This window comes from Pinus tabuliformis, chromosome 2_2 (genome assembly GCF_031772625.1).
Source record: "Pinus tabuliformis cultivar Carrire ecotype Pingquan chromosome 2_2, CPIR1, whole genome shotgun sequence".
NCBI classification, from domain to species: Eukaryota; Viridiplantae; Streptophyta; class Pinopsida; order Pinales; family Pinaceae; genus Pinus; species Pinus tabuliformis.
Genome location: NC_142300.1, coordinates 1,082,327,533 through 1,082,343,355, shown reverse-complemented (window position 1 = coordinate 1,082,343,355; position 15,823 = coordinate 1,082,327,533).

Below are 15,823 nucleotides of genomic sequence, written 5' to 3'. Positions count from 1 at the left end.
GCCCTGACATTCTTGAGCCCAAAAGGTAATTTTCAATAAGCAAATGTCCCCCATGGGCAAATGAAAGTTGTTTTTGGTTGATCGACAGGTAGAATATTGATTTGATTGTATCCAGAAAAACCATCCATGAAGGAGTATATTTCGTTGTTGGCACAATCCTCAATGATTTGATCGATATAAGGAGTTGGGTAATTGTCCTTTAGACAGGCTCGATTAATGTCCCTATAATCGATACATATTCTTATTGTCCCTTGCTTTTTGTTAACCGGAACAATATTCGATACCCAATCCGTTAACGGAATTGGATAAATGAAACCTGCTTTGAGTAATTTTTCGACTTCTGATTTAATGGCAGCAGCTTTTCTTGGGTGAATCTAACGCAAACGTTGCCGGACGGGTTTAGCATCCGAGTAAGTTTTGATTTCATGAACAACAATTGCGGGGTCAATTCCTGGCATTTCCTCATATGACCAGGCAAACACGTCGCGGAATTCTTGAAATAGGGTCTTATATATTTGAATTTCATCTTCTGTACACGAGGCACCTATATGAATGTCTTCAACAATTCCAGGCTTAACCGAAATGTCAATAGGAATAGTTCGAGAAATTTTTCCCAAATTTAACTCTGAATCAGGATTTTTCATTGGATTCTGAGGTTCCTTGACATGTTCAGTCGTAAAAATTGATGATAAATCATTTTCAAAACGATCATTCTCGGGTAAAAATGAAGATCTATGATGGAGATCTTCCCATGGTAAATCATCGACACATAGGATTTCACGAATTTGCTCATCAGAGTGAACAAGTTTAGAAAATGTTGTTGAATCTGAGTTTGATGTGAAAAGTGATTCCTCATGGACCACATTCATTAAGTCAATTTTGGTTGAATATGGGTCGGAAAACGACAGCACGGCCAGATACGCAATTTCATATGGACTCAACGGCATAACATCACCAAATGAGTCTATCTCAGATTCAGAAGGTATGATCCAAGGATCATCATAAAAAATGGTGTCTGACGAAATCATATGAATGGTTGCAAAAAAAGACGATGCTTTGATCGGAGGAAAAGGAAAAGTTCCCAGTAAACTGGCATGTTTAACTAGTCCTACTCCAACATCCTTATACGGGATAGTCGTTTTACCGACATGTTGAGTGTTTTCAGAAGAGGCTGGGTCAGATGAAAAGTAAGCCAGCTGGTCTATTGTTACGATCTTTCCATTATGAGGAAAATTTATAACCTGAAAGATTGATGAAACGACAGCTGTCATAGTGTAAGACCAACTACGACCCAAGAGAAGGTTGTAATCTAGAGGGGCATCAACCACCTCCACATCTAGATTAACAGTTTTTCCTTCTACCCCTATAGGTAAATCCTGTAGAATTCCAAAAGCATGAAACCCATGGCCATCAAAGGCCTTTAGAATCGTTGGGGATTGATTTAGTGAAGGAGAACCAAGTGATCTCCAACACTGTATCAACATAATACATGTTGAGGCTCCCTCATCAATCACAGTTCTATGAATAGGTCTATTTTTTACTATCATTGGGATCTGGAAAGCCATTTGATGAGGTAAGCGTGGTGTACTATTTTCTAGATCGAAAATTATGAGGTTCGAGTCCTGAACGTCAACAGCTCCTATAGCCGACAAAAGTAATTTACGTTGTGCTGGACATGATTGCAGCACTTCCAAAGACGACATTGCTAAAGGTGAAACAGCTAAATCTTCAACAATGTTATAGTTCTGAGCCGCTCTCGCACATGGATTGAAAGCTGACTTTCGAAGTATACCCTTGGCGGGCGGTTTGATTACTAAGTCTGGATTAGGTTTCTCGATCTGTAGCGGATCAGAACCGGGAGCTGAGGTTGATGGGTTAGAATGAGAAGATTCTGCTTCTTTACTATCAATAGGACTTTTACTACCATAATCATGCGATCGAATCACAATCCTAACATGGGACATCATCAGTATGGGTTCTTCATTGGCATTTGAGGAAGAACCTATCATCTTATTGTCTTGACTTGGAAAAGGATCCTTCAAAACAATAGGTGTTTGGGAACCTTTGACAATATTCGCAACCTTTGTACGATGTGGGCAGTCTCTTGTAAAATGTTCTTCGTCACAAATGAGACAAGGATAACGAGGTTTGCGTTTCTCATCATTTGATTCTGCTTTTTCTGGTTTCTCTTTTGAATTTTTATCTGTTTTGTTTTTCTTCTTCCCTTTCTTCTTACCACCAGATTTTGATTTAGCTGTAGATGACTCTACAAAATTAATATCGGCGGAAATCTCCGTGGAAGAATCTCCTGTCGGGGAATCTGGCAAGGTTATGATAGGAGAAGAATTCTTGGAAGACTTCTTCTTACTTTTGGTATTAATTGTACCAATCATACCGTCAGCGGCATGAGACCCTGAAGGAGCTGCAGCGATTTGATTTTGCTTAGGAAGATCGGGGATTTTCTCGTGTAACGTACCTAACTGAGTATAAACTAAGTCAAGGTACTGCGCTTAAGCAATTACTTGCTCCCCAGTAACGACTCCGGCCTTAGCTACATCCTCAATGATCTTTGGAAATAAAGATTTTACAAACCATTCAGCTAAGATCTGATCCGGAACAAAAACCTTCACTAAACGGCGTCGACGTCTCCATTCATGAATGTGATCTGAAATATAAGTGGACGTCGACTGCTTTAATAAAGTTAGTAATTTCGTGCCATTGTCATATCTGACTGGCAACTGAAAATGAGTTAAAAACGAGGTAGCTAACTGACTAAAGTTATAAGAAGTGGCTCTCGGTAACTCAATGTACCACTTGGCCGCAAGACCAATTAGAGTGCACTGGAAAAGCCTTAAATGGATTGAATCATCTGAAATGGAGTTAGACACACACCAGAGGTGATAAGTCATCACATGGTTTGATGGATCCTCTCCTGATTTGCCTTCAAACTTAGGAATATCACTAGGCAAATTATTCGGCATTAGCGGCCAAAATAGAAGATAGTTATTGGGATCGTTCGTTAGGTGCGACAAGTCAGGCAAGTCCAAAGTTGCGATAAACAGTAACTGACGATTAGTGTCCCTAAAACTCTGGGTCATGAGACTAGCCCCAGGAGGAGGATATCCAGGATAACGAGGAATTGGAATTTCATTTGGGATATTGTATCCTCCCAAAAAACCAGGATTAACCGGACCGTACTAGGGTTGTTGAGGTTGTTGATATGTATACCCAGGGTACGGTTGATACTGATAGACTGGCTGCTGCACAACAGGACCGAATTGGTACTGTCCCTAGTACGGTTGATAAGTAAGTTGTGGTTGACTTGTGACAATCGTACTTGAACTAGGTTGTCCTATAGGCATCTGAACCGAAGTTTAGATTGTGGATCCAGACTAAGGTAAAGATGTCTGAGGAGTTGATATAGGAACAGTAGAAACCGGAGCTGTCGATACTCCAGAAGTAGGTGGGGTAGATTGAACAGATGTTGCAACAGTTGCAGCAGCCGTTTGAGGTGGAGTACGAGGCGTACTAGGCCTAGGCTGAGAAACTACCGAAGGTACAGAATTTTGAATAGTAGACTGGACAGGTTGCTGGGGTGAACCAAAAACTAAGGGTTGTCCAGTTTGAAATGACAACTGTACATTCGGTTGCAAGACCTGTTGAGTTTGCGATGGATCCCACACTAAGTTCATTCCGGGGTACGGACCCATAACAGGTTGAGAATATTGAGGACCATAACCGGGTTGATGGTAGGGTTAATAATTCAAAGGTACATTTCCCGTTCCTTGAATATATGATTGACCAGAGGGTGGTTGGAAACCTTGATTCGAGTACTGACCTTGGGGTTGATACCCTTGAGGCATGTACCGATACTGGGGTTGACCTTGAGGTACATATTGATACTGGGGTTGATCTTGAGGTACATATTGAGTCTAGGGTTGACCTTGAGGAACGTACTATCCCGTAGGTATGTACTGTGCTTGAGGTTGCCCCCCAGGCGCAAATTGGGTACCTTGAGGTTGCCCCCCAGGCGATAATTGAGGATTTTGAGGCTGCCCCCCACGCGGTAACTGGCCACCTTGAGGTTGAGGATTAAAAATAGTAGCTGACATCATGAGAATATCTTCTACACTCAACGACTTAGTACCATTGTTTCCAGTTAATAACCCTTGTTCAATGGGTTGAGGAGATGCTCCCGCAAAAGTACGAGAAAGTGACTGATACCCAGAGGGAACAGAAGGACCACCATACAAAAATGATTATGGCGATTGAGAAAACATGGAAGACTGTCTTGACATATTTAATGAAGGATAGTAACCTCTACGTGTTGGGTGATAAGGAATATGAGGTGGTGAAAAACTTAGCCACGGGTTTTCCAAAAAATTAGTCAATGAAAGATACCAAGCACTGCTCCTAGGTGGACTATAAAAAATTGATTCACACTCCCTAAGTTCAATAACAGGTTTATTTTCAGGGATAGGGATGCCTACTTCTTCTTCCGGAGTAGCAAGTTCTTCGATAGCTATAAGTCTAGAAGGAAGATTTTGAGTAATTATTCTATCTACCCTGGGTGAACCAAGACCACTAGAAGTTGGAGAGGTAAACCCCGATGTTGGAGTAGCAGCAAATTCATTTTCAGGTTCAGATATTTCAGGTTCCTCACCTATATCACTAGTAGATGAAAAGCTACCAGTAATTTCGGAAATAGACACTGATTGTGGATTATAATTTGCTACTAAAGCTTGAAAATCAGGATGTACGACCAAAGAAGACTCTCCTTCTTCAGGTGACCCAACTCTACTGTTTCTAGGAGTTACGAGGGCTCTTAACCCTTCAGGCTGGCTCGGTGAAAACTCAGGAGGTTGGCCCCGAAGTCTAGAGGACTTCCTCGGTAATTCAGCCACAATTAAAAAAATTTAACTACTTCACACGAAAACAAAGTAAAATCTCAATCAAAACCACCTAAAGCCTCTAAAGAACCAAACAAATTTGAATCACATGCCTAAAGAATCTAGGAGATCAAACCACACGAAAAAAGTAACTTTCCGTACTGAAAACACTAGTTGGTGATGAAGCCCAACGTCACAGAGTTCAATACAGAAATGGTGGTTGGAACAGTTACCCCGACAACCTGCTTAATGAATAGACTAGCACAAGTTCCTCCACTAAACCATCTCGAGTGAAGAGAACCCCCCAGAAAATCCAAGTGAGTCTAGCCGACATCTGCTCCACGTACAGTGGTATCTTTCCACCACTGTCACCTTAGGAAGAATCCTATAGAAAATGGTCACTAAGGTTACCAACAGAAACAAATATACCTGGGGGAACAGTCTACGATCCGATACGCACGCAAGGGTAGAGTAACAAGCTCAATCCCCTTGAAGGCTCCTTGACATAATCCAAGGTTTACCAACAAGTGACCCCAGGCTCCTCGACAATGGTTAATCCGAGGTTTACCGTTTTTAATACGTGAATATCTGGCGTCGTTCCCAATGAGGAAGGATTGATTCCCACACTGGTTCAAACACGATCTCGTGCTTCTCCTTTAAGAGGAGCTTTCCCAGAGCATAAATGCAACAATTGGATTTCTCTCCTACCGCAAGATACAACTACTTGTTTGTTTTACTGTCTTGGAGAGTTAATTACTCCCTACTCCAAGACACTAGCCTAAGCTATGTTGGTGTATCACAGCCCTAGAAACAAAACGATTACTAGATAGATTTTACTTTAAGCATTATTTTTATTGGTTTTTGTTTAAGTCAAGAGGTGCAGAGATGAAACTCGTGGTGTGAAGACTCGACTCAAAATCACTAAAAAAAATGCACTTAAGATGATTAAGCAATCTTTTCCCTTCAATGGACTTCTAGTTAGGAAAGAGTTTGAGAATGCAAATACTTGTAAACACAAATCTTTCTTAACAAACAAATTAAAAGAAGAGCTTTTTGTCTTTTCCAATGCACTCAAAACGAGACAACTAGTTATTTTCAAAAAAAGTTCCCTTTTCTTTCAAAACACTCAAATACTACAAAAACAAACTTTTTCCAAAAGAGATTTTTTTAATTTTTTATAAAACACTCAAAACTATGGAATTAACTAATCTTGAGATCTATAAACTATAAAAAGCTATTTGAAGTCAAAGCTTACAAGATGTCTTTTTCAAGGATGTTTTACTTAGCTATAAGAAAACTAAGGAATAATTTGTCTAGAATCACAAATCAGTCAAAAAACAACCAATTTTTGTTTTCTTTTCTAAAAATGAAATCCAAACTTTTAACACAAGCTTTTTCGAAGTTTCGTAAAGAGAAAACAAAAGGTGGGTTTCTCAAAAAAGGTAGATTTTTCAAATGGTCAGACTCATAAGAATACTAGTAAAAACCAAGGTGATCTAAGGCTTCTACAGCTTCTAAGCTCAGAGCTACTATAAGACCAAAATGAAAACCAAGCCCAACAATCAAAACTTCTAGGAATTTCACCTAAAACCCTAACACCAATGGAATTAACCTAAGAAAAGATTCTGACAGGTTATATGTAGGTCTGGGCAGGGGATAATAACATCTAAACAAAAACTAAGCTGACTAACAGATAAAAATCTTAGGTTTTCCAAAATTTTGACAGGGTCCGCAGGCCCACAGTTAACACAGGTGTGGTACCGCTCTGTGCTAAAAGCAAAAGTGCGGATAGATCCTCACTGTGTCCCAAGCCGAGGGTGCGGTCCTCTCCCAAAGTTATGTAAAACAAAAAATAATCCTAGATCTACTAAATCCACCCAATTCCACACACAACAAGCCAAAAATAGAAACAAAAACACAGTTTCTCAGGTCAAAGTAAAAACAAGGAAAAAATCAATTCCCCAGTATGGTCACCATTTTGTCACACAGAATGAGTCGATCTTGCGGACAAGATAGACATTCCTAGAATCTAACGAGATCTAGTGACAAGCAAGCCAATCAAAAGCTATCTTTCTCTAAATATGCATTTATAAACAAAGGCAAACAAGTGTTTAGGCCTACCTTGGGTCCAATGCAAGTTTGTGGAAGCCTCGCTCCTTTTATCCAAATGAGCTCCCTTGTTACGAATCTGCAAACACAAACAAGCAAACAAATTAAATAGCACCTGAAAAGCCAATATCATAAAGCATACTTAACATGATGATCAAGGAATTCATGAAACAAATGACATAAGACAATTCGTTGAGAAAAATGAATCTGATTGTATTAATTCAAATCAAAGAAGAACTTTACAACCTGTGCCTTGATGTTGTACAAGCTCCTCCTGGGGTCCAACAAGAAGTCTCCTCTACTTTGACAAGTTTCATTCTCTTCCCAATGAAGCCAAAAAGGTATGTGATCTCTCCTCTCAAGCTTAACTAGGAAGTCTCAATTCCACCAGCATTTACCCTCAAAAATGTTCAGCTTCTAACCTCCCTAGCAACCAGCCCAATGCCTTAATTTATAGTGCAATGGAGGGAAGTTACTAGGTCCTCCTTCAAAGGGATAAATCCCTCCTTCAAAGGGATAGCTCCTCTCATCAAGGGATTAGCTCCTTCTCTTTTGGGATGCATGAACCACCTAAGAGCGACCAATCCACGTCAAAATTCCTTCTAGAATCATCTAGAATTAACCCAAAGTGAGTTTTTTAGAATAAACTTGCGCTTTTTTTACTTTCACAAGGGTCCACACCCACTCCTTTAGGGACAGAGTGAGCAGGTCCGCAGTTTTTGTGAATAGGGGGTGCGGGACCGCAAGCAATAGTGAGAGAGTGCGGAACCAGAGCTTTGTTGATTTTCAATGTCTTTCTCTCATTTTCAAAGCTTGACTTGAAGAGCTGAGGTCTGAGACTTGCTTAGGAGGACAGTACAAGTGATGAGAGACCCATACTGACTGCAAATAGTCATGGTGACGATAGTTTTGTGTAACAGACACCTTGACATACTTTACTTTTTGTAATTTAGCCTTTTACATTGAATTTTGGTCAAATTTTGAGGTTAGATGACTCGAGTGGCCGCACAGGAATCAGTGCAGTCTAGCCTTAGAGAGAGTGTGTTGTAGCGCACTTAGGCCTTCATTAACCTACACTGATTAACAAAGGAATATTTTAATTAGCACAATTTTTCCCTCTTTGGCCTGCGTTGATCAATGCATATTGGCCCTCTTTGACTTGCACTGATCAGTTTTGAAATTAGTGCAGTATTTAGTGAGAGTCAATGCTCTGCAGTGCAGTTAGCTCCTTTGTGACCTGTGCTGATCAACCTTAGGTTAAATTCCCACCTTTGGATTGAGTTTTTGCCAAAATTCTTCTGATTTCTTGCTTGCTAAAATCAATGATGTCTTATCTCTGAAAATAGTATTTTCATCTCCTTAGCCAGTCAGCCCTACTTTGATTGGATTGATTAATGTTTCTTTAATGTTTTCTTTGTCCTTATTATTCTATAGTCAAAGTTAGAATATAATTGATCAATTGTTTTGTCGATAGAAAAGTGTCGCAAAATCGTCATTTTCTTCGAAAAAATGAAGTGTCGTAAAGTATTCCTTCATAAATAATTGATTGATTTATTTGTGCATTTGATTTGTATTTTCATTTAAAGTGTCAAAAATCTTCATTGCTTTAAATTTGAAAGTGTCATACAACCTTCCTTTCCCTTTAAAATAAATTGTCACAAATCGTCAATTTTTTTTATGAAAGGAGTTATAAATCATTTGTGCATTGGTTTTTCTTATTGCATCATTCACATTAAGAGAAACTGAAAATAAAAACATGCATTGTGCATATTAAAGTTTGTGAATGCTTGAAAGGAATGGTTTAGTGAATTGCATCTAGTTTGTGCTCATTGTTGCTTGTTCAAAAAGTATTTGTATGCTCTATTGTCAGGCGGAAAGAGTCGGTAGTGCGGACACAACCAACCTCCCTAGGAGCCTAAGACTCTCTAGTGACAAACAAGACAAACAAGAGCAATCCTTCTCTAAACATGCATTTACTATATAAGAAATCAAGTGTTTAGATCCTACCTATAATCCAACGTTGTTGCAGTAGTCCAGCCTCGCTGATCCGGATGAGCTCCTCCTTCACTTTGAAACCTACATTCACTAACAATCAAACGATTAAATAACACTTGATAATCTCATAAAATAAAACATATTTAACACATAGACCAAGGAGTACATGAAACAACTCATAAATAACAAGTTATTGAGAAGAATGGACTCATTTGCATTAATAGGAAACAAAAGGAACAATTACAACCTGAGCCTTGGTGTTGTGCAAGTCCCTCCCAGGGTCCATCAAGAGTTCTCCTTTACTTTGACAAAGCTCACCCACTTCCAAATAGAACAAGCAAAGAAGGCAATCTCTCCTCACAAGCTTCTAAATGGGAGTCCTAATTCCAGCAGCATCTACCCTCAGAAATGTTTAGCTTCCAACCTCTCCTCCTTCTGGCCCAATGCCTGTATTTATAGTGCTCTAGAGGAAGTTATTCAGGTCCACCATCAATGGGATAATCCCCTCTTTGGATGGGATAGCTCCCTTATTGATGGGATAAGTTCCTCTTTGGTAGGGGTACATGAACCATCTGGAGGCGCTCAATACACGTCGAACAACCTTCTAGAATGCTCTAGAAATGACCACAAGTAACTTTTTAGAGCCATAAGACTTGCCCAGGAGGATAGCATGACTGTTGATAGAGCCATACTAACTGTAAATAGCCATGGTGACATTATTTAGTGTAACATCTATCCCTCATAGCTAGGATTTTCATTGCTGAAATTAAATGGAAAGAGTGCTTCTCATTCTAGTTGCATTCTTAGGAATTTCGGAAAACATCACGTGGTGAACCTTGAAAGGAAAACTCTAAAGAAGATCAACTTAAAATTTATCTGAATTAACCTAATAACGAATTTGAACTTAGCGAAAACATCTAGAGGTCTAGGCTAGATACATGTTCTGGCATCTTAAAACCTAGTGGTTGTCGCTTTCATTGAGGTTGGGTGATTCCTCCTCTCTGATTCAATAAGTGCTAGTATGGACTTGTGCTCCCTGTACCGTCAAGTATATAGTGGGAGACCCCAATAGGTGAAATCCTTTATCCCTAGGAAGCCGAATCTGCCACCTTACCGATCGCAATGCACCAAACACAGCATTCGGGAAGATTGATTGTCGTATGTTAAACCCTTGGTAATTTCTCCTTCATTTATCACCAAGGTGTATATTGCAGTTTTGTGATTAGTTTGGTAAAACCTATTGTCTAGAATCTCCAGAGTAGTCACTTTCATTCCTTTTCGACTCCTTAAAATAAAAGGATCATCTGAGCACTTGTCTTTTCAGGCTCATTAAACATCGAAAAAAACTAGAGTAATCTTTTGTTTTTTCTCGACTCTTTAAAAATGAAAAAGTGAAGTTGTGTTCCGGTGTGTAAAAATTAATTTACCGTGGATAACATCCTCCACACTCGCTCCTTAGTTGATCTTATGTTGAAAAATATGGCGACAAATCCGGAGTCCACCAATTAAGGAATTCCTTTTGATGGGAATCCTATTCCTTTTCCTCCATTTAGAAATATTGTTGCTCCTTATATGGCTACATTGTCCCTTCCAGGATTTACCATTGGCTTGCCAGTATGGTTTTTTTCAACCTCCTTGGTTCAAAATGTCGTGATTTCTCCAAAATCGAGTACAACTCCAACTGGAAAAAATCAACCTCCAGTTGATCCTAAAGTTGACCCTTTTCCTTCTTCCTCTTCACCTGGTGAAAGTATTGCACTAGTAACCAGGTGGCTAAGAAGAAGAAGAAGAATAAAATTCTGTAGAGTGCCAACCAAGAAACCATTACTTTGAATGCAACATCAGATGAGAAATCATCCATCAAGCCTCACAAAGTTCGATATCCATGCAAGCTTTGTGCAGGATACCATATTCTTCGAAATTATCCTGATATTCCTCATATCTTAGAAGAATGGTCTTCTCGTTCACATCACCCTGTAAGTTGTGTGAAGGGAATCACCCCATTCACCTTTGTCCCTATCTAGACAAAGCCAAAAAAGAGTTGGATAACCATCCATCTAGTTATAGGAAAATCTCCCTAAATCCTTTACTTGTTGATGAATTGACTAACTAAAATCAACTGTCGGTCGAAGCCACTCTCTCTAAAAGTGAATCCTATGATTCTATATCCGACCTAAGTCAACAGGTCGAGGTAACAGTTGACCCAATTTCACCTTCAGTGAATCGTACCTTTCCCGAAGAGAGTGAAAATGATACCACTCAAGTTCTTTTCATTTCTTCATATTCAAATGAGCTTGGGGGAAATCCTCTTGTTCCATCAAGACAGGAGGAAAATCCTCCCATTCTCGTAACTCAAGGGGTTAATCCTCCCATTTCTATGGTACCCCCTCCAAGCAGTGTAGTCACTTCCTTTGATTGGAATCGACTGGCAAGATTCTGTCTTCCTTCTTATGTGCCTTTCTAGATCATAATACAAGTTTGTAACATGATTGTATCAGACACTATTATAGATGAAGGTGTGTCTGTGAGTATCCTTTCCTAAACTGCTTGGCAAGCTCTTGGTTCGCCACCGCTTGTGCCTCTTATCGAGAAGCTGTTGGGTTTTAATAGAGGAAATAGTCAACCATTAGGGATCCTTCCACAGTTACCTATTAATTTGGGAGGAAAAATCGTTTATTTGAATGTGATGGTAGTCCCAAGCCCATTAGATTACATTTACTTCTTGGGTGTGACTATGTTTATGACATGGGAGCTATTGTTTCAACACTCTTTTGAGTGATTTGTTTCCTGCATGAAGGCAGAATTTTCACTGTTGACAATCTTTCATTTTGCAGTCCCAATATGGCTCCTAGTCAACCATATTCCCTAAATGGTCCTTTTGTACCAATGGTATCATCTCCACCATAGGTTAATTATGCGGCAACCTGTTCCATACCTACATCAACTGACGATCAATTCAATGATGTTGTACAACATGTACTGGGGGCATTGGAACCAGACCTCTCCTTCATGACCTCTTATGAGTTGTGATCAAGGAATAGTTCATTGTCTTGTGTCAACCTCTTTAAAAAATGAAACAAGGAATATGAGGATAGTTCTTTTACTATGTCAACCTCGTTAAAAATGAAACAGGTCCATGAGGATAGTTCCTAGTCTTATCTCAAACTCGTTAAAAAATGAAACAAGGAATCTGAGCAGAGTTCCTTGTCTTGTGTCAAGCTCATTAAAAAATGAAACAAGGTCCCCTGGAGTAAAGTTCCAAGTCAAGTCTTTGAGCAGATCTCGTAAAATCCCAGTCAAGTCTTTCACTTGATCTTGTAAAAGAACCTTCATTCCATCTACCTCATAGCCGCAAGTAGGCTACTTACGTAAATGTAATGAAGCTTGGGGGCATGCACCTAATCATAAAGTTAAGTTTCCCTATAGGTTATGTGAAGGGAATCACCCCATTCACCTTTGTCCCTATTTGGACAATGCCAAAAAGGTGTTGGATAACCATTCTGCTTTACCGTAGTGACTTCCATCTGGTTACAAAAGACTCTCCCTTTCATCATGTTGGGGGCAAGTAAACCAATCTCAAGCATAGTTTTTCGTTTCGAGCTTGTATAAAAATGAAACTAAATCCAAGCATAGTTTTTCGTTTCAAGCTTGTGTAAACATGAAATTGAACCCAAGCATAGTTACCTATGGTTCAAGCTTGTGTAAAAATGAACCCATTTCCATTTTTAGCCCTAGTGATTGCCATTCTATCAACCTTTTTCGTCAGATGAGCCTTGGTTTTTTTCATCCCATCGCCACCATCCCTTTGGCCGATCATATGCTTTCACTTGGTTGTTTTACCCTTTTTTGAGGAATAATTGCAATGAGTGGCCTTATTAGCCAACCTCTTCACATAAATCAACATGTTTTGAGAAATTCCAACATCACCGGAACCAGTTGCTATCCTAGACACCACTTGTCCCTCAAAATGGAGTCCTATTTAAGCTCTTTTTAGACTCTCTAAACATGAAAAGATTGTCGAGCGCTTGTCATTTCTAGCTCGTTAACGGATTAGAATCGATATCTACTCAGTATAGTTTTAATCCTTCTTTAGGCTGAGATATATTAACTACAAAAAAGGTATTTGTTGGTCAAACATGATCAATAGGTTCTCTCTTGTATTATTTTATGCTTTTTCAGACTTGAAAGACAAATCTACGTAAAAGAACTTGTGGAGTCTCCTTTTAGCCCCTTTTCAGACTCTCTAAATATGAAAAGGGTCAAGTTATCTTTGTTGTTAAACTCGTTAAAAACATTAAATAGCGACAAACTTGTCCATCTAGACAAGACCGAGTTTCACCTTCGCTAGACTCGTTAAAACATCAAATAGCGATGGATTCACCTGAAGGGTGGAATTATACAACAAGCATATGTTATCCTCCTCAAGATTGATAAAAATAAAGAGGTACTGGTCAGAAATGACTAGGGAAAATGGGAAAAAGGCGAGAAAACTTTATGGTAGCAGGTCGCTCTTGAACATGACACTTTCACCTCATCACCATGACTATGTGGGTTGGGTCATTCAGCTTGATGGTTATCACATTGTTGGTCTATCATACCATCCATCACTTTGTTTTGGGTCAATGCTACGAATTCACTTCAGTGTCATCGATATATTCAAGAGAATTCATTCAGTTCAAAACTTCATCCTTTATAATACAGTAAACATTCATTTTCATGCCTGCCATTCCTGAACCTTGTGTCGTCAATCGATGTTTCATCTCCAAAATCACTTACCTCATTTCATGTCATTGATGTGGGATACATCAAGGCCCTCCTGTGACGATTCGCTTCTTGTCGACATCAACACATCATCTAAGATGTTGACTTAGAAACACCCCTTCAGTACCTTGAGGCTTGCATACATCAATGGCATGTTTCTCGCTTCCGGCAATAGGTTGACATTATTGGCATTCGACTGAAATACTTTGTATGGTGTTCGACATCAAATCATTTATTCACACCTTGCGAAATGTACTACAGTACTTTGAGGATCATTAACATTATCGGTGATTCCTCTCATGTATGTTAATGTCTTGCATCATTGGCTGGTAATCAGATAATGTCTCTCCATGTTCGACTTCAGATCATCTATTCACATTGTTAGACTTGTACATTGAGTATATATTGAACGAGATTGAAGACCCCAGATCTAGTTTCATCCATCCGGGCTGCGATATATTTTCAGGAGTACTATATCAAATGTACGAATGGCCTTACATTCATAGTCATCCATTCATGGGCCTACATTTTTAGATGACTATATTTGTACAAGTAATGAAAGTTTACAAGTTGAGCATGGGTATGCCTTCCCTCAGCTAGTTCGTGAGAAAAATCAAATTATCATGATATTTTTATTGTAACTGATGCAGGTCACCTTCCACTTCGAAACCTTCTCTCCAAATTGTAAAGCATCTCACTTGACATGTTTATTTTCGAATTCACGCTTTAGGGGGCAACTATTACAGGTCAATTTGGGCACATCAATCCCGACTTCCAAATCCGTATTATTAGGGTCCATCAATCCCTAATTCAGTTGTTTCATTCCCTAATGAGGTCAACCTACATCATGCTTGCCTCCCAAGAGTTTCCATGACACCATTCATCCAAAAAATTCCCCTAGGGAGATTAGCATAGGTAGCCTTATATGAGGCTGCATTGTCTGGGTGCACTGCAGCGCACTTAGCCTTTGTTTCACCTGTGTTGAGCGAGATTCATCAATTTTTTTAAATGAATGCAGCCTCATAAAAAAGAACAATTTATTTAGGATTCTAAATCCACAACCTCCCAATATTAAGATTATAAAGAAGTTGTTGATAAGGTTAAATGCACCACCAACGGCTAGGGGATCTCATTGATATGAAGTTCCAATTAGACCTCACACCATTTGGGATATGAATCCCATCTAGAATGTTGGTCTGTTGCCATTTCATGTTTAAGTGAGGATTAGATTTTGCATAGAGAAAGAGCAAGAAGAAAATAAATTCAAAGACCTTTGATGAGATGCAAGTTAGAACAAATTATGAAATACTTTAAGAAAAAGATACATCAAATATTGTAGTGAAGAATAAATTTAACATGAATCTCAAAGAAAGAGTGATAACAAAATTGAATTAAGATACACGTGTGAAGAAATATATTAATTATTGATTATAAAATAGTTTGCAATTAATCCGAGAATGGAATATACACACCAAAGACAGGCTATTTAACGTTGATATCGCACAAGGTACCGGATATGATATCATTTTGGTGGAAGACATTATGGAAGCTCACTGCGCCCCCCAGGCAAAAACTATTTTTTTGGTGTATCCTCAAAGGTATAGTCCCCACTGGGGAATATCTCATGCGCAGAGTAGTATATGGGCCTACCTGGTGCACCCTATGTAAATGCACTTCTGAATCGAGTCTCCATATGTTCGTGAATTGCACAACACTGATGAACCTGTGGCAATCTGTATCCACATCTATACATTTCACAGGCAAATGGGAAGGCGACGATATTAACAGAGCTTGGGAATCATGGTTTTATCGACACAAAGGCTCCAAATTACAAAGCCTTCCCATTATTATCAGCTGGTACCTCTGGCTGGCTCGAAACCGGGCTATTTTTTATGATAAACCAGTGAGCTGGCCTCATTTAACCGCACTCATCATATCAGCCTATAACGAATTGCCTGAGCCTCCGCAACCTCGTACTCAAAGACCCCGCGACCCTCTGCATATTGATAAACATTCTCCATGGACCTTTTTGATGGTGCTTCCCAACAGCAGGGGTGCAAGGGTGGTTT